We start from the raw sequence: 18,046 nt of genomic DNA on the forward strand, positions 1-18,046 counted from the left end.
AGCAGCCGGGGGTCTGCACCGGCGGAACGTGGCGTGTCCACTTTCCCATCGGAAACCTTTGACAGGAGCCCCCCCCCCCGGTGTAAAGGCTGGGAGATGTGGGGCTCTCTCCGCTGGGAGTAGCTGCTTTGACATCTCCTTCCTGGCCTGTTTGCAGATATTAACGTTTGAAAAGAGGTTTCTCGTTTAACCCGGCTTTTTCCGCCGTTAACGCTGCCCGGTGAGCGGCCCCCGCTGCCCCGGGGCTCTTGGGAAGGATCGTTAGAAGAACCAGCTACTCTAAAATACGGATTTCCAATTTCTAGACACGATTCTGTAGATGCCTGGGAGATGCCTTGGGTGGAAAGCGCTTACAACACGTTAGGACCGATTTTGGAAAGCAAAGGGTTGATGCAGAGACTAAAACGAACAAACAGAGCGTGTTTTTAAAGCGTCCTTTCCTCGGTTTGTCCTAGAATTCACCTTAGTTGCGAAGAGAGACTACGCTCCGTTATGGGGGGGGGGTCGTGTTAGTTTCACTCTTTGGCTAGCCACGTTCACGACCTTTAACAAACTTTTGCGAGTGGTCTCGGGGCCCACTCTGCCGGCTGTGGTTTTTATAGCCCGAAGCCAGGGTCTACACTTCAATCCGGTGACAAAAGTCGCCACCGGTTCAAAAATTGCTGGGTTTTTTTTTTTTGGGGGGGGGGAGCTGTTAAAAGAAAAGAGTAAACGCATACGAGCAGGAGAGAGGGCATGGGAATTGTTTTGCAAATATTATCTTCCTATAAAAGCTAGGCTATAAATAGACAGCGTCACCCCCGACAAACACACAGGGAATGAGCAGTGGGAGTGCTCCCTTCTCGACGTGATTTATTTTCTGTCTCTTGGGAGTTTAGAAATATGAACTAGCAACAGCCAAAGGAAACCAGCCCACGGCTGAAGTGCCAGGGGACAAGGTGTCTGTTCTCCGCAGGCTCAGAGGTCTGTCTGTGGAACACACCACGATCCCTTGCACCGCAGCCAGCCACGCCTCGACAACGCGCCGGCACCTGCGTCCCCAATTTACCTGGTACCGTGAACAGGGACTTCTCGGCATGGCAAGAAGACCCTGAAATGCCCCGGGTAGCCAAGCACCTTCGCTCTGCTGTGTCTCCGAGCAGCTCCAGCCCCTAGGCGGGCTGAAAGGCAGAGCCCCCCGCTATTTGAATTGTTCTTCTGTCTGTTCTGGTTTCTGAACGCTGCTTTAAAGCTGCCCTAGGAACCTGATCAGCTCCTATCGATCAGGAGCTGAGACTAATCAAGGCTGAGACAGTCTTACAAAACAGCTGGGCTAAGACCCCCACGGGGGGGGGGATTTATTTATTTGTTGGTTGGTTTTAGATTAACCGTCGAGGGGTTATTGATTTATCCTGTACTAGTATTTTAAGTCTCCACCGTTCTGAATTTTTCCTCTAGAAGATCAGACATGCAGCCTCGCCTTGACCCCCCCCCCCAGCAAAAAACCATTAAAATATGAATGCAGCTAACCTATCCTGCTCCGCAACGTCACGACGTCATGCTTTACGTAGTAAAATATGGAGCAAGGGGGAGGGGGGCATTTTCTCTTTTCTCTTTGCCTCCCATCTCCGTTTCCAAAATGGACAAAATGGATGTTTGGGTAACATTCCTCTCACGGGGCCTGTGTGCGGGGCCGTCATGTGCCTCCCCCAGGTCGGTCTAGGCCGCTGCCAGACTCCTCCAAAGGCCCCCATTGCAATGCCAGGTATTGGGGCGGGGGCGGGGGGTGACAAGCGGACGTAGCTATTTAACCCCACGTAAAGACAACGTGACCAGCAAGACTCAGCTTCCAATACCTCTTTGCAGCCCTCTCCCGAGGCGAGAGCTGCGGCTGGATCTGCTCTTCCCTGGGTGGATTGATTTTGGTTTTCTTGCTTCCTTCGCAGCCAGCGTTCTGAGCTTCCTTTTCCCAACCTAGACCCTGGGGGTCTGGCTTTTCCCCCCTCTCCCTTTCTCTCTGCTGAAGCGTTAATAGCTTTGAGGGTAGTTGGGGTGTGTGGTACCTAAATCATTCAGGATGCAGATGTGGGGCGTGTAGGAGGTAAATACCCTCCTCTCCCCCCCCCACTCACTCCCCTTTCATCTTTTCTTTCTGGGTTTTTTCCCCCTCTCTCCTCTTCTCCTGCTCATCAATCCACTCGCTGACTGATGCACCGTGAGAATTGCTGGACCGCCTGCCTTTGCTGGCAGCCTGAAAGTTACAGACACTCCCGGAGCGGGCGGCGGGGGACCCGAGCGCTCTGCTCCTAGGCAACCCTCCCTCCTTTAGCACCTCGGCCAAAAGTTCTGAAGTTGGAATAAAAGGGGGAGCGAGTCGGAAGAACAACCCGAGCCCCAGCCCAGCCCAGCCAGCGTTCAGAGCTGCTCGTCTCGGCTTAGCAAGTTGTCTTCTAAATGAGAGGGACCCTGCGAGGCTGGTGCTCGCTGTAGATTCTCTGCCGGCACTGCTGGGGGGGTTTCGGATTAAACTGGGGCTTCCTCTGTGATTTTTTCCCCACCCACCCCCCATCGAACTCAGTGTGTGTGTGGGGGGGCGGACACCAAAGGCGTGAAAACAAATCCTCCCTGCAGATCAGGCCGAGCTCGGAACAATGGACCCCAATTCACTGTGGACAATGACCGCTGGGTCTGCTGATTGGAGTGCTGGACACGTTCACAGCGGCTCGGGCCGCTTTGGGGGACCGACAGCAACGGACTCCGGGCAGAGACGCTCCCTCCTCGCCCCTCGCTGGAGCTGTGAGAAAATGTGTGTTGGGGGGGGGGGCGGGGAGTGGGGACGTGGCCGCAAAGTTTAGGAAAGTGTCTCCTCCCCCATTGCTTCCCCGCTTCCCCGCCCCCCATGGCTCAGCCCAGCCAAGCACAAGGAAGGAGCTGAACAGCTCTGGCGGGCCCCGGACCCTAGAACCTGCCGCGGGTTCTGCTGACCCGCCTGCAGCCTTTCGTGACGAGCTTCAGGCTGCGATGGGCTTTTTCCAAAGTTTTTTCTTTGGAAACCTGATCAAAGAAATTGCAATTTGGGGGGAGGGGGGTTGTCCCCCCCCCGCATGTATTAGTATTTGGAATCAACAAGTAAGTAACAATGTTTCACTCCCCCCCCCTTCCTTTGAATTGTAGGTCTCCTGGCCCCAGGGTCAGTTTAGCTGTTTAGGACAGTCTGTCCAACGCCACCTCGTCTCTGGGCGCGTCTACACAGGGTGCAGGGAGTGGGGGGAGGAGCTGATGGCTGGGGGGGTTATTTGTATTTTTCTTTTAAAGTGCTCTTTCTTCTTCTTTCAAGGGCTGGTACTTTTCTCTCTCCTTCCCCCTCCTTAGGTTTTGGGGGGGGGTTGTAATGACCCGCCCCTCCCCAAAGCCTTCATTATGTCTTGTTATCATAAGGCAAACTCCATGCCCAAACGTTGGCATGTGTAAGACAAACAGTTGTGTGATTGTTAAGGACCCTGGGAAAATGTGGCTAGCGGTGTGAATAGGGGACTGCCATGACGCCAGTCCCTCTTGTTGAGGAGACTTCTGTTCGCTCAGACTTTATTGTTATGATAATAACCTTCCCGCATGCTGTTGAACTTGATGTTGACTTCTTTTCTTTGGGGCTACACGTCTTCCCGGTCACTTGTTTGTGGGAAAATTTTCTCTGGGGCTACAGTGTGAAATTAATTAATCAGGGCCTTTCTCTGGAAGGAGACACAAAAGGGGAGAGACGGGCACTCTGGCAAACTTACAAAGGCGACCCACTTTTGATAACCTTGATGAGTTCCCAGGGAAGGAGCCCCCATCGGTGTGGTTACAGTAGGGAAGGTGGCTCGAGGGAGAGATTTAATTCTACTTGCTGGGGGTGGGGGAGCGAGGTGTAAGTGTGTGTGGAGAGCGGGGGTTTGCAGTTCGGATTTCGGAGGCTGATGGGGATGAGGTTAGTACACTGGATTTGGGATGGCCAGGATTTGGCTGCTGGTGTATTTTGTGTGTGTTTGCGCGCGTCCTTCAGTCCGTTCTAATTCTCATTGAAATGCCTGCCGTCCCCTGCGCCTTCATTGGTAACGCTCCTGGCTAAAGAAAGACCAAGAAACTTTTTTTTCATACCGCGAGGGAGAAGCTTTGTGTTGGTTTAGACACCCCAGGGGGCCAGACGAGAGTATCCCGGGTCATCTTCGCACAGACGCACTCTGCTGCTGCACATCTCCTAGATGTCTAAGGCTTTGATTTTCTCAGCAGTATTTACCGATCAGCTGCCCTGCAGCAGAGGGAAATATCCTGCTACAAGTTTGATTTTTTGTTTGGGTTTATGATTTGATTATTAATGATGGTCTGAAGTATTAAGTGCACTGAATCTTTTAGGACCAGTTGGACTGTCTGTCCAGCGTGTGAGACACAGATATTTTAATGCCCTCGCTGGAGCAGGAACCGATTGCTCTTCAGGGAAGTCAGTCTTTTGCCAAGCATGCAGGCGCAGGGAGAATATTTCTGCACAGAAGAGGCCAAAATGTGATCGTCAAATACCCTCCTAGTCTTTGTTGCTAAAGCACCTTTCGGCTGATCAGCTGTGGGGGTGCGCGAAACCAACCCACCCCTCCTGCTAGATATATAGTTTATGGCAAGAGCTATATTTCCAGTCTCGATTTTGGGGATATATTGGCTTAGGCTCTGACTGAAAACCTCTTTAGCCTGTTTTTGTACGCTGTTTCTGAATAAGTTGATCTGCACAGAGCCATTCGCGGTGAGTGATAGTTTAAAAAATGGAAATAATAATAATAATTAATAATAAATTAATTAATAATACGCAAAATGTTAAAATCTCTCTGGAAAGGTACCAAATTTTAGCTTCAAATGAGCTGATAGGATGTGTTATGTAAACCTGCCTGTACCTTCGCAGAAGTATTAGCTGCCTCTGAGGAGAGATCTGCTGTGGGATCTGCTAGATTTTGGAGAGATTGACAAGCAAAGCAATGTTCATCCTGGATGTCTGGGTCACAGTTCCATTTGTATATGTGTTATTTACAATGGATCCTACGTGTCGCCCCGAATCCATTCGCTCACTGTTAACCCTGGAATTCTGCCGGGAGACGGGGATAAAATTGCACATCAATAGTTTTCAGTCTGTATTTCTGTCTTGGAGAAATGTGTCGTATAAAAGGGAAAGGAAATACCACTACACGTGGCTTTATCCCCCACCTGCCTCCTCACTGGCGTGTAGGCCCGAGCATATTCCTGCTTTATGTATTTATTTTTCCACTATTGTCATTTCACCTGGCTGTGATGCTGGGGCAATTTCCATACGCGGAATCCCAGGGCTGGTTTTATTTTTGCTTTTTAAAATATCATTTCCCCCGGCTTTACCCTCTGGAAGGGGTGAGATTTCGGATCAGGAAACTCCTTGGCTGTACTGAATGAGATTCTAGCTAGCCCAGTGAAACTGACCTGATGTGGTGAGTTAATAATCTGCCTCTGTGTTTGTTCTGAACCACGTTCTGTGACTTTCCTGGTGTCATTAAGAAAGAACCGTTCATTCAGGCAAAGGGGGCTCTTGAGTTTTTTACAGCTAGCTGTATTTTGATCACACCCCGAATACGTTTGGGAAATGGCACATTTACTGCTATTGACAGTCGCTGTTCTGCTCCTATAACCACCGTGAGTTACCCCCGAGCTAATGGTTGGTTTTTGGTTGTTTGGTTTGGTTTTTGGTTTTCTTTTTGTTAAAAAATATCCCGGTATTTTTTAAAATAAATGCTTTCAGTTTACATCTTTCTGTGAAAGTTAATCCAAGTTGGAGCATTTGCTTCTTTGGTATTATAGCAGCCCCCCCTCCACCCCCATCTCTCTCTCTCTCTTTAGGTAAGCTCAGAAAAGGAGACCACGTCGTTACATGTGCAGATAGGATCCAAAGGTAATTTAGAAACTGTGGGTCTCCTCTCAAAGGCAATTAGACTAGATGGCTGTGTGTGTATCAGTAATAACACGTGCACAAGTGTACAAATTGCTGTGTGGGAGGGGTGAGAACCCTGCCCGAAGTGTTATAATTACTGAAGCAATTGAAAATGATTTAAAGGTTTTTGGATTTTTTTAAACTACAGCAGTTAACGGATTCAGAATACCCGTGGGCAGCCCGCTAGTATTTGGTGACAGAAAGGCCCTTTTTTGCGATTTGATTTCAACACACCAGGCTATTACATTTTTCTAAATATCCGTTAGACTAAACTGCTGTCCCATTTTTCATAAAAAGTCATGTCTCCTCCTCTGATTCTGTCGGTTTTGGCTCTCCTTTATTTGCTGATTGGATACATTACTTCTTGTGTGTGTGTGCTGTGTTTACACCAGAGGCCAATATGGCTGCTGGAGTGAAGGTATTTTGCTTCATAAGAAGGTTAATTCTGTCTGTCTGTCTGTCTATCCCCAGACACCCCCTCTATCTATCTATCTATCTATCTATCTATCTATCTATCTATCTATCTATCTATCTATCTATCTATCTATCTATCTATCTATCTATCTATCTATCTATCTTCTGGAACATATATATACATACATACACTCACACACCAACTTGCCCATTTAAATGAAATAGATAGGGATGCAGGAGAAATTATGCAGGTAAGTGTCAAATAGGAAAGGTCACCTCTTGGCCCGAAGCTTGTGCTGGTATGGATATACATTTGCTCCATTGTTATTAATTTTTAAAACTGCCTAAAAGCTTATTTAAAACTAAAATGAGTGAGTCAAAAGGATGGAGAGGACGTGCCTGGCTGTCTGACAGCTCCATCGGGGAGAGAAGGAAAGGAAACTGACCGGGACAGGGGTTTGGTTTTGGTTTTTTCAGTCTTTCCCTGGTCCTTCCCACCCTTGCCTTTCACGGTGGTTAAGAGCAAATATTGCAATAGAGAAGGTGTTGTTTGTGAAGATCTGTGTGAAGACGTAGCTAAAAGCAAGCCGGGACTCTGACTGGAAGGCAAGGACAAGCCTTGGGGAGCTGAGCTGGAGAGCTCTCCCCAGGGTGTTTAAAGTCCTGGCGAAAGGATTTAAGGGGGAACAATTTGGGGATCCCCTCAGGGTTTCCTAGAGACTATTTCCCTGTCTCCAGTCACGTGTGGCAGCCCTTACATTATGTGCAGAAGGGAAATTTGGTCTGGGCTGTAAAAGTGTGAACTTCCCGCAGCAGCCCATAGGTAATACATGATCAGAGCAGCCCATCAAGCGGTTTCATCAGTGCAAGATAAAGGGCTGGGATTTGTTTTTAATGTAGGACCCCCCCCCAGCCCCCACACACTTCCTCATGGTTGAGAAGTTTTTAGCTCCCCGCACGTGGCTCCTTTGGCAGGCCGGGCCTTGTTTAAGCGGGGATCAGGTATCTCAAGGAATTCGGAATGTGTCCCCAGTCCCTTGAGCCTTCCTGGGGAATGTTTTGGACCCCTGTCCGAGATATACCTGGAAGGTAACTAGCAAGAAAAGAGGCCGGATGTCACGTGTGCGGCGGGTGTCTCTTTGTGAGACAAATATATTTAAAAATAATCACCCTGGTTTTTTTTTTCCTGGAGGTTACCTGTTTCTCTCTCTCCCTATTAAATAAATTCAGCTCTAGGCAAGCCGCGCGTGTATTCGGGGGGGGGGGGACACAGGGAGCGAGATACCTTTTTATTTCACCAGGTGAAACTCTCTCTCGGTGGGGTCTTGCAGTAGAGACAGCTTTTGCGCGGGTTTCTTTACATCTCGGAGTCTAAGCGTGAGCCCCTTCGCTTCTCTGAGGTAGGCTGCAAACATCTGTGCATGGCGATGTAAAACGGGGGAGGGGGGATAAAAAGGAGAGAAGAAAAGCCCGTTCGGAATGTGTCCTGTTTCCATTTGGAATTCGACGGTAAATGCTAAACAGATCTTAGCTCGTTTAAGGAGTGTCCAGCCTGTGTGTGTGTGTGTGTGTGGAGAGAGACGGGAATTAGAAGGACCATTATTTATATATTTTCTCTCTCTCTCAAAAAAAAAGGCCCGACAATACAGAAAGTGACATTTTGAGCCTCTGCTTTACAGAGAGGATTGAAAAGAAAGAGGGTTGCATGGTGCAAGCAGTTGCACTGATTTGGAAACAAATATATTAAAATTCCCTCTGCTCATTAAGGCTTCCCAGTAATATTTTCTGTATTTACATGCTTAAGCCGAGTCCTGGAAACCATACCTAGAAAGGCGTTTGCAATGAACCATGCACGAAACACTTTAATATGCAGATAGGACACACGTTTTGTACCTGTATCCACTTTCATCACACTATTTGTGTTATACGTTTACGTAAGGCTACATCCTATAGATGTATCTTATACATATGACATCATTAATTGTATATAATAAACACATGAAAATAGTGTTAGAAAAGTGCGTGTACATATTGTATAACAATATTGTTGATGTACTAATTAGACACTCCTGTAACAAACACCGCAGCAATGGTGTTATAAAATAGGTGTAGGCTTTTATAACCATATTTTGTGTGTCTCTTATACGTGGGTTTAATGAGCACAGCAAAAATATTGTTATAAAAATACCTACACGCACATATACCCAGACATTAGTGTGTACACAGACTTCTGTGTCAATAGGATCCTGTGTGTAATACACACCCATAGTGTATAGTGTCTAGCATAGTGCGGCGATGTAATTTCATTCCATATTTAAAAAGATGTACATTATGAATGAGATTTTTCTGACGTTATTCTATGTGTGAACCTCTCGATCCGGAGCTTCTCGGGGCCTGTGGGAAGAAGATTTATCCACAATAGATTCAAACACATTTGATAGAATTGTTTTCTGTTTAGAATCGCACAGTCCAGCGTGTGGGGTAAAAACTCCACCCCCGGCCCACGTTCTAACCCGTGCGAACACGATTGTCAGATCAGGCTGAAGACACTTGTATCAAACAAAATATAATGCAAAATGGGTCTCGGCTAAGGCAAAGGGCAAGTGACGTTACTGGGAGTTTTGTCTGAGGAAGGACAGCAGGCTCAGGTCCAAGGTGTGGTCCTGCCATTTCTATGTAAATAGTTTGAAATATCTGAACAAGGGGGATTATAGAAATGTATGGTACTTTACACTACTTCTGTGTGCTGGTTAAATGTGTGTGTGTGTGTGATATCACACACACACATATAAACATACACTATGTATAATGTTATATATTCTGTTTGCAAATTATATATAGTCACCCAGAACACAGAGTCAAAATATGACACAGTGAACTATTCTAAATAATCCGTATTATACACACATTGTATTAGTATGTGTGTAACGTATAGCCTTGTGGGGGATAGTTGGCATGTACAATTAAGAATATAACAGCTAACAAAAGAAATGGCTGAGACTATGAGAGATGATACATAGCACACACACACACTCTCACACACACACACACACTCAGATAATATTTCACATTTTCAAAAATTGTCATTTTGGAGCATTTTGTTGAACGTCAATGTCATGGAACAGCCTAATGTGTGCGTCTACACATGACGCCCACGTGTCTCTGAGACATGGAACGATCTACTCCGGGATATTTAAATTCTACAAATGCAGGGGGTGGGGGTGGGGGGACGGGGAGGAATAATAAGCTAACTAAACAACAGTTACCTGGGCAACACCAGTCTCTCCATTCAGTTCTGTTCGCCTTTTAAAAATAAATCTGACAGTAATAATTAATGAATGAATTAATAAGCACCGTACGGTACACAGTGAAAAAGAAATATCCCCTCCCGCTAAAAAACAAATTCAGGACCCTCCACTTGCCACCTCACGTCTTTGAAACTAGGAAGGTGTCAACTAAAAATGCAGCCCCCGGAGCTATAGCAGCACGGTATGCACCTCCGTGGGGTGTGGGAATTTTGGGGGACTAGTTTCCAGCAAAGGCCCTGTGTATGTGCCGACCCCCTTTCCGGGTGTAGTCTTCCTTGTCCATGCAAAGTGCAAACCAGCCTTGCTGTGTGGGTCAGGCGCTACGGGAAACGGGCAGGCAGGGACCTGCATTTCAGCACCATGGACAGCAGTTTCCCAGGTCCCAGTCCCCGTGCGGGTGTCCTGGGCAGAGGGAGGATGGGACCCCGCATGGTGACACTCTGCAGCCGGACGAGGCGGGCAGGAATCTGCCAGCTCTTCAGATTATCGTTCGTGCCTTGTTCGGTGTTTTGTTGTTTGTTTGTTTAAAAGAATAAATGAATCTGGGGGGCTGATTTAACGCCTGGGGGGGGGTTAGTGACGTTGCTCTGTAGGATTTATTTTTAAAATGTGATTCCCATGTGGGAAAGAGCTAAAGAACTCCGCCGATTGTCTGCAACGGTAAAAGGGGGGCACACTACCAACCCCAGATTTTCTTCTGTACCCCCGAAGTCTGGGTTCTAAGAAATTCGTCTGGGTCTCCTACTCGGGGAGAGTCGCTCATCCCCCTACGATTTGCCGCCGTCCCGTCCTGGGAACAGACAGAGCCAACGATATCTAGGAGAGGCCTCGGCACCGAAAGATTTTATGGGGCCAGTGAGGCCCACGAGAGCAGGATCGATGGCAGTGCACTTTGGAGAGAAGTCTAGTGGATTCCTCTAACCGGGTCGAATGATGAAAAGCAGAACGAAACCGCCGCGTGATTCCTAAGGAATCGCCCCGGGTGACAGGATTAATGTCCTCGCCGTGTCACGAAGGGGACTGGGTTAATCATCTGTGCTAGCTTTCTACTGCTAGCTACATACAGAGCTAGGAAGGGTTGCAGCCCGGGTGGAACAACACTCTTCAATCTGTAGGAAGCGCGGCTAGGGAGAAAGCCCGGGGAGCCCGCAGGCTGCCCGGGTCTTTGGCTGGGTTGGCTCTGTGCTGTCTCCCCGGAGAAGCCGCTTGGATTCTGGGATCAGAGGAAAGGCATGAAACGAACGGCTTCCCCGGGCCCTGAAACTCCTCTCTGAAAAGATCCCTAAAATCTGAAGAAACAAAACCCCGCCCACCCCCAAACCTGCAGGCGCTGCCCCGGCTAAGCCCCGCTAGCCTCCGAAGTCGTTACGACCAGAAACCGAACATGTGGACGTGGCGACGAGTCGGTCTCTGTAACGTCTTTGGCGCAGTCAGTGTCCGTCTCCAGGAGACCTTTGGGCTGAAAATAGCGTGTTCGCGCCTTCTCCCCCAGCAGCGACTCGTCTCCGGGGGGCGTGTGCGTGGGGCTGGCTTCCCCCTTCGCCGCTCACGGCAGACGGGCAGCCTCGGTGAAACAGATCGGGGCGGTTGGCAGGATGCTGCCAGGTCTTTAGTGATGTATGTCGGAGTAAGGCAGTTGGGGAGGGGGGTCTTAATTGATGGACTGCGTGTTGGGTTGATTTGTATCAGGGTTTCTCTAGAAATAGGTGGAAAGATCCGGCATTTCCATCGGGAAGGGTTTAGAGCTGCCTATGTCAGCTGACGCCGGCAGTCCAATGGCGGATGCAGGGGGTTGGCAAAAATAACAATACAGCCAGGCCAGAGGAAAATTTAGGAGGCTGGGAGACGGATAAGTTATCACAACAGTGTGTGTGATTGCCTGGGTGTGCACGCCCGGGTGTTTGCATGGGTGTGCACGCATGGGTGTGTCTGCATGAGAAGGATCCTTTGCTTGCTTTAGTGTCATTGTATCATATGATTGTTTTATTTTGTTTTTGTTTTTTTAATGTGTTTCTCCCTTAACAAAGTGCAGGAGAAAAATGCGGAGTCCCCAGCTCTGGAATCCGGGCTTTCTTTATGTCTAGTTAGACACGGCATGGACAGTGGGAGATCAGGCTTCCCCCAGCACAGCCCTCTCCCTGTGTGGCCCGGGTCTGACACCCTCTAGGAGACAGAGGGCAGCTCAGGTCCCAGGGCTCCTTCAGCCCTGGCCCTGTCTGGTGAGCCTGCTGGCAGGGGGGCAGCTGGCTATTGTAACGGGGACACCCGCCTGCTAGGGAATGGGCTGGAGCCCACTCGCTTATTTCACACACAGGCCGCCAGGGACGGATAAGCTGAAGGGACATTTCAATCCTAAGGAAGGCCTGGGGATTCAAAGCTGCAGTGTGATCTCCTCCTGTTGGGCCTAAAGGCTGCAGCGGGCTCCGACCCCTTTCTGCAGCAGGAGGAAATGCTGCCTCTGAACCTGGCTGTTCCTCCATGCTGTGTGCCCTGAAGATGTTTCTATTATTTCCCTTCCTCCGCCCCAAAGGAGAAACTCCTCCCCCCGGGCCCATGGGCTTCCTGGGCCTAGGCTTGCAGCAGGTCCCAAGCCAGCAGGATGTGTCACCCTAGATTGGAGAGCTGGGCAAGGCCTATTAGGTCAGCCGCTGCTCCCCTCCCTGCTCCTTCAGGGCTGTAATAGGCTTAGAATCACTTTCCCCGCAGAGCCATGAAGCCTATTGTTGAGACCCTGCCCCTGGCAGAACTGTGCAACTCAGTGGCGAGGGCACCGGCCTGGCAGAGACAGGGTGTGGCTAGTATTTCTCGCTCTGCTGTGTGACTTGGGCAAATCGCTTCCCCTCTCTAAGCCTTTGCCTCCCCACCCCCGCTCCAGACCCGTCTCTCTGTATTGCAAGCCCTTCGGGGCAGTGCCTGGGTTTTGTGTTTCACCTGGCACCAGGGGTCTCCAAGTCCAAATTCTCTATGTGCTGCTGTGTATAACATTGAATACACTTATAGACCAATATGACATGAATTAGTTAAGACCTGCTTAGCCATGCGCCCTTGCTTTGTCAATGCCCTCATGGTGCTATAGACAAATAGATGAGAACAAACAGTGAAATTTTTCCATCAATGAGCTGATCATGTTTGCTTTCATGTAATATCCCCAACCCTACTTTTTGTTTTTATTTTACAATTATTCCACACTGGGTGCGGGTTTGGAGACTTGCTAGGATCCCACTGGGTGTAGCCTCTTTGCTGCTGTCAGCTTCCCCCCTAGGCTGATGGACTGTGGCAAAGTGGGAGGACTAGAGGGCGGGAGTCAGATCATGTTTAGGAAAAGTTTCAACTTCTTATTTTCTTCTCCTTTTTTTAACAAGGTTCAAAGTGTCCTGAGTCACCAGCCTTCCTGCTGAAAGACAAAGGGGTTTGGTGACAAGGCTAGAAAGGATCCATAATGCAATGGTTCTGCTCTCTAAGGTCACAACCCCATTGAAGTCAATGGGAGTCGTTCCACTGACATCAATGCAAGGTGCAATAGTTGGCAGGTTTAGCACTTGCTTAAGAGCTTTGCTGGATCTGGGCCTGAGCACCTTGGAGGAATGAATTCTAAGAATCTGCTCCCATGTGGATTGCAGCATCCACTAGGATGTGGGGGTTGCACCATGGTGGGCATGAACAGGTTTCAGGGGGGCAAAGTCACCCTCCCTCTCTGTATGGCTAGATGGCCTGGGGACACTGACTTTAGTACCTTGTAACTTGGGGCTTTGGTGGGGGGTAATGCAGAGAAACCCTGCTCTGGAGGGTGCTCTCACCACAGGAAGGGTGCTTTCTATTTAAAGAGACAGGATCTCAGTTTAATCTAAAAGCCCAAGTGGGCAGATTTGTTCAGATGGCTTGGAGATGGACTTGTGGGTCTCTCGCCCTCTTACACGCCCTGGGATGGCAGAGAGAACATTTTTTCCCCTTATGACTGTTCCATTTTTTAAAAAAGTTTGCCTCTGATCAGAAATGTTCCTGAAATACCAGCTCTTCCGGGAGAGCCGGGGGTTACTGGCGTGTAAAGCCAGCCGGGACCTTGATGGTTACCCTGGGTGTAGCTGTCCTCCCCCTGGAGGTTTGGCAAAGCTGCGGTTGAAGTGGACAACTTGTTACTTTTCAGGAAGCAGCTGCAGGCTTTGAGGCTCCTGCAGGGTCCTAAAGCACATGGATTAAATGAAAACTGGAATATTCGAGTAACAAGACCTGAGGATAAAGGAAAATGTCTTTTAAACATAGGGACGGGGATTTTTTTGGTCAGACCCGTTGAATTTTTTAAAGGGAGCCTTCGCCAGTGCAGGAGGCAGGTAAGACCCCATGGATCTGGCCTGTGCACGCTCGGGCACACAGACTTTGACAAGATCTTTATGGCCACATGCTTTGCTTCCGCTGTTTCTTCCATCAGTGCCTATACAGGGAGTGTGTGTGTGTGTCACAGATAGGTGTGTACGCATATACACGTACATAACACCATCAGTATATCTCAGCCTCTGGCCCATAGCTGGAGGAGCCCGCTGCACTCTTTCAAATGTCCCTCATCGGGGTACAGGACAGAGGCAGCCGCATCAGCCCACTTAATACCAGTAATTGGCCCAGACGGGAGGCGACTCTTCTCCTTGCCTGGTATTAATGGCACCCAGCCGCAGAGAATTTCCGGGGCACGCTGCAATGGGAGCCGAAAGGCTCCTTGTCCCGAGGTTTCGGGAGACTTTGTTTCCTCGTGGGTTTGTTTTTAAGACTCTCTCGGGGAATTAGCTTGTCCCGGTTGCGGTGGGAATACCCAGGACAGTGCGTGCGGCTCGCTGCCCCTTCCAGCATGTGACTGGCGCGTCCCCAGGCGGTTCCTTGCACAGGGCTCAGCTCCCGGCTCCGTTAAGACCCCTGGAATATCCCCGGGGTCGGTGCGCAGCGAGGGCCCCGTCCTGGCTGGGTAGCACCGGGGATGCTCTGCTCTGCTCTCTGCACCGAGGCGGCGAGCTGTGCGATACTGACGGCCCTTCAGTGGGTCACTGCCTGGTCTCCGCTCCCATTTCCACCCGAGCTCGGGCTCTGGCCCGGTGCTTGCTGAGTTCTGCAGAGAGGCTAGGACATGGAGCGGGTGGGAGGGGGGTAGGAGGCAGGTGTTGGTTTTGGTGGAGATGAAGATTTAAGGCTGGCGCTGGCTGCTGTGGGTGCTGACCCAACACAACCCAGTGGGTTCGGGCGCTTCTTGTCCTGGTGCATGTGGAGGGTGTGTCGGAGGGAGATGTTTGTGTGGTCCATTCGGTTTGTTTTGTCTCCCTCCCTTCCAATTTATACGGGGGGCTCCTTAAAAAGCAGGGCTGAGCCGCGCTAGGTCCAAGAAGAAGTGAGGAAGGAGACCGCAGGAGGGGAGCCTTTTCAGGGAGTGCAGATTAAAATCCGACAGCTGCAGGCTCCCCTCCGACCCCCCCAAGTTTCTGTGTTGTGCGTGCCAGCGTCGGGGACCCCAGCTTTCAAACTGAAGAGACCCAAGGGCGCCTTTAGGTAGAATGGGGGGGGGGATTTTCCTTCCCACGCCTGCAAACCCCTCTGTGTTCCCTTCGCTGCTGGCGGAAGCCCTGAGCCTGGTTCATCTCCTGAGGCCGGGGCGGAAAGAAGGTGGTGGGTGAATAACTCGGTCTGCGAATGTCTCGGCCCCAGGGGAGCTGCTGCGAACCCAGGCTCCAAAAGCGCTTCAGTCCCAGCGAAGGGAGGGCGGGGGCTGGCTCTGAACCCCCCTCCACCTGCGGGGGAGTAGAGCGGGGGCGAGGGAGCAGATCTGGCTGCGCCCGAGCTCAGCTGCGCCTCCTTTGGGGGCGTAGACCCCCGTGCCCAGGATCTAGCCTCAGGGGCACAGCCTGGGGGATCTGTGCTGCCATGGCCCGGCACAGGCCCTGCCTGACTCTCACCGGGAGCCTTGCGGGGAAGGACCAGGCGAGGGAGGGAGAAACTCCGGGGCCGCTTCCCAGAGGGTGGAGACCGTGGCCGGGTGCGCGTCACACCAGTCACTCCACTCAAATCCGGGACGGAGGAGAGTCTGTCCCAGGCCGGGTCCCCGAGCTGCCCACGCAGCCTGGCCTCCCACCTCGGGTCGCTCCTTCTGGGCCTCCCGGACCAGCCCACTCTCCTCTCTCCTTCCCCCCGCGTTTGTGCCTCTCCTGCCCCAGGGCATCTGTCCAGGCCGCACCGGTCCGGGGGTCCCTCAAGTAATCGGGTTAACACTGGGTCCCAGCGGCAGCTGCTCAGTGTCCCCTTTACCCGGACCTACAGGGCTTCCAGCCCGTGCCCCCTCTCGGGCGGGTTCGACACGCCAGCACCCCCCCCGGGGGTGGATCACAGCTCGGGCCCAAGCTTTCTTTTCTTTTCCCTTGCAGAAGAATTTCCCATCGGATACATCAATTAAAAAAAGCCACCCAGGCTACTTCACAGGGGGAAAAAACCCGGCCCGGTTCCTTCTGGCTCTCACCAAACGCGTTTCTGATCGTGACCGGATTATTCTCAGAAGTAGGAGCGAGGGGGAACTGGAACTGAAAAGAACATTGTGGACATAACCGTGGGTGACCCGGGGAATTATTACGTTGAATGCCACTTCTCTGTCTCCTCCTTTGAAAAGAATGTGGCCACATAAAAACAGCATTATCTCTATCGGCCAATGCTCGGAAATATATTTTGATCTAAAAGTTCCCCCCGTCCCCCATCGAGTCTTTCTTCTTCCCCCCGCTGGAAAAAAAATCCCAGTTTGCTAAAGAATCCCAAATCCGTAAATCTTTTCAAGAAAGGCTGGCGAGAGTTAGAGGACCCGGGCTGGTGTTTTGGCAGAAATGGCCATGGAAATGGAAGTGGCATTTTGCGGGTTTCAGAAACGCTGACAAACGCGGTCCGGGAAAGGGGAAGGGAAGGGAAAGGGGAAGGGGAAGGGGAAGGGGAAAGGGAACTGCCCTGACAGGCTTTGGAACCGCTCTCTCTTAGAAAGATTTGTTATAAATAAAACACGCGCGCGCTCGCCTTCCGAATAAAGTGACTTTTAAAGAAAATGACGCTGAAATCCCACCCCGCGCTTAGCGCAAAGGAGGCCGAAAGGGGAAAAGGGGAAAATCCGCTGGGCTGGCGAGTGTCTCTTTCTGCGGGCCCGGCTACCAATTTTCTGCAGCTGTAAATTCCCGGCGGATTCTGCCCCAGGAGCCGCACATGGGCTTGCAACGTACATCGCGGGGCTGGAACTGCACAAAACGGGCATTTCTGTCAACCCCGCGGAGGGCGAAGCGTCGCGTCCGGCAGGTGAAGTGTGCTGAGCACGTTACCGCCCAAAGCGGGGGCCTGTGGCTCAGTGGAAGAAGCAACTTCTTGATTAATGCAAATTAGCTCAGTGGAGAGCCGAGGAAAGACGGTTAAACGAGCAAAAGACCGGAAAGGAGGCAGTCGCTGCAGAAGAAGGCTGCTGGAAGGGTTTGGGGCATTTGGTTTCTAAATGTTCCCTTTCAGATGCAGAGAGAACAAGGGACACGTGATTTTTGGTTTTGAATCTGTGTTCGTCGGGGATCTGCAGTCCGGGGAGGGGGGAAATCCAGTTACCGGGGTGGGGGGGGTTAACGTTTCAAAAAGGAGTGGAAGGGTTTCCATCTACCTCCCTTTAAAGCCATCGGTCTCGCTGCCAGGCAGCGGGTCTGGCGTCCTTCGCCAGGCGCGGCGGAGTTCAGGTCGGTGTGGCCGGGGACACAGTGCGGAGACCTCTGGGGGGATGTGAAACCGGAGAGCCTCAGAAGGGCAGAAACCAGAGCGGGCCCCTGCCGGGCTCTGTGACCAGGGCGTCCATTCCCCGAGATCCCGGGCAGCAAATGCCGTAGCCGCGGCCAGCTTTGATTTAAAAGGCGAGTTCGGTTTTTTGGGGGGGTGGGTGGGGTTTTTTTTGGTCATCGGCGATAGCGCCACAAAAACCCTGTCCCGTTTTATGCCAACGTGGGAGCGAAGGGGGCTCGATCCTGCAGCCGGGTTAGGAGGAGTCGTTGCCTTAGTAAACGGTGCGTGTGCGAGAGACACGCAGGCTCGGCTGAGAGTATGACATGTGCGGTTGTGTGTGTAGAACGTGCCCTGAGAGCCACCGCAGAATCGGGGTGTGTGTGTGTGTGTGTGTGTGTGTGTGTGTGTGTGTGATATTTAGGCCTGTTGCCGGGGTCTCACTGCCATGGGTTTGAGACATTCCCCTGGCGGTGGCTGGTGTTTGCATCACTAATTTGCTTTTTTAGCAAACCGAGAAGCAACCTTAACACTGATCCCCGTGGTGACTGGACGGACAATCTTCAGCTTTCAGCAACTTCAAACCCTGCCCCTCCCCCTCCTCTCCCGAACT

General features: G+C 51.0%; 1 long non-coding RNA gene across 16 annotated transcripts in view; it reads left to right on the forward strand.

The window, feature by feature from the left end:
- Positions 1-1,633: 1,633 nt before the first annotated feature.
- LOC311513134 overlaps positions 1,634-18,046 on the forward strand; it is a 109,244-nt gene continuing 92,831 nt past the window's right edge. For 2 of the 16 annotated variants that reach the window (XR_014709671.1, XR_014709672.1), the window contains exons 1-2: positions 3,968-4,750; positions 5,866-5,917. This is a non-coding gene — a long non-coding RNA (uncharacterized lncRNA). Of the gene's footprint in view, positions 2,786-3,089; positions 3,109-3,808; positions 3,947-3,967; positions 4,751-5,865; positions 5,918-13,937; positions 14,007-17,125; positions 17,146-17,355; positions 17,397-18,046 lie in introns of those variants that run through there. The other 14 variants (XR_014709662.1, XR_014709663.1, XR_014709664.1 and 11 more) reach the window with 13 other exon arrangements.

Source organism: Lepidochelys olivacea (genome assembly GCF_965140295.1).
Source record: "Lepidochelys olivacea isolate rLepOli2 genome assembly, chromosome: 25".
Classification (NCBI taxonomy): Eukaryota; Metazoa; Chordata; order Testudines; family Cheloniidae; genus Lepidochelys; species Lepidochelys olivacea.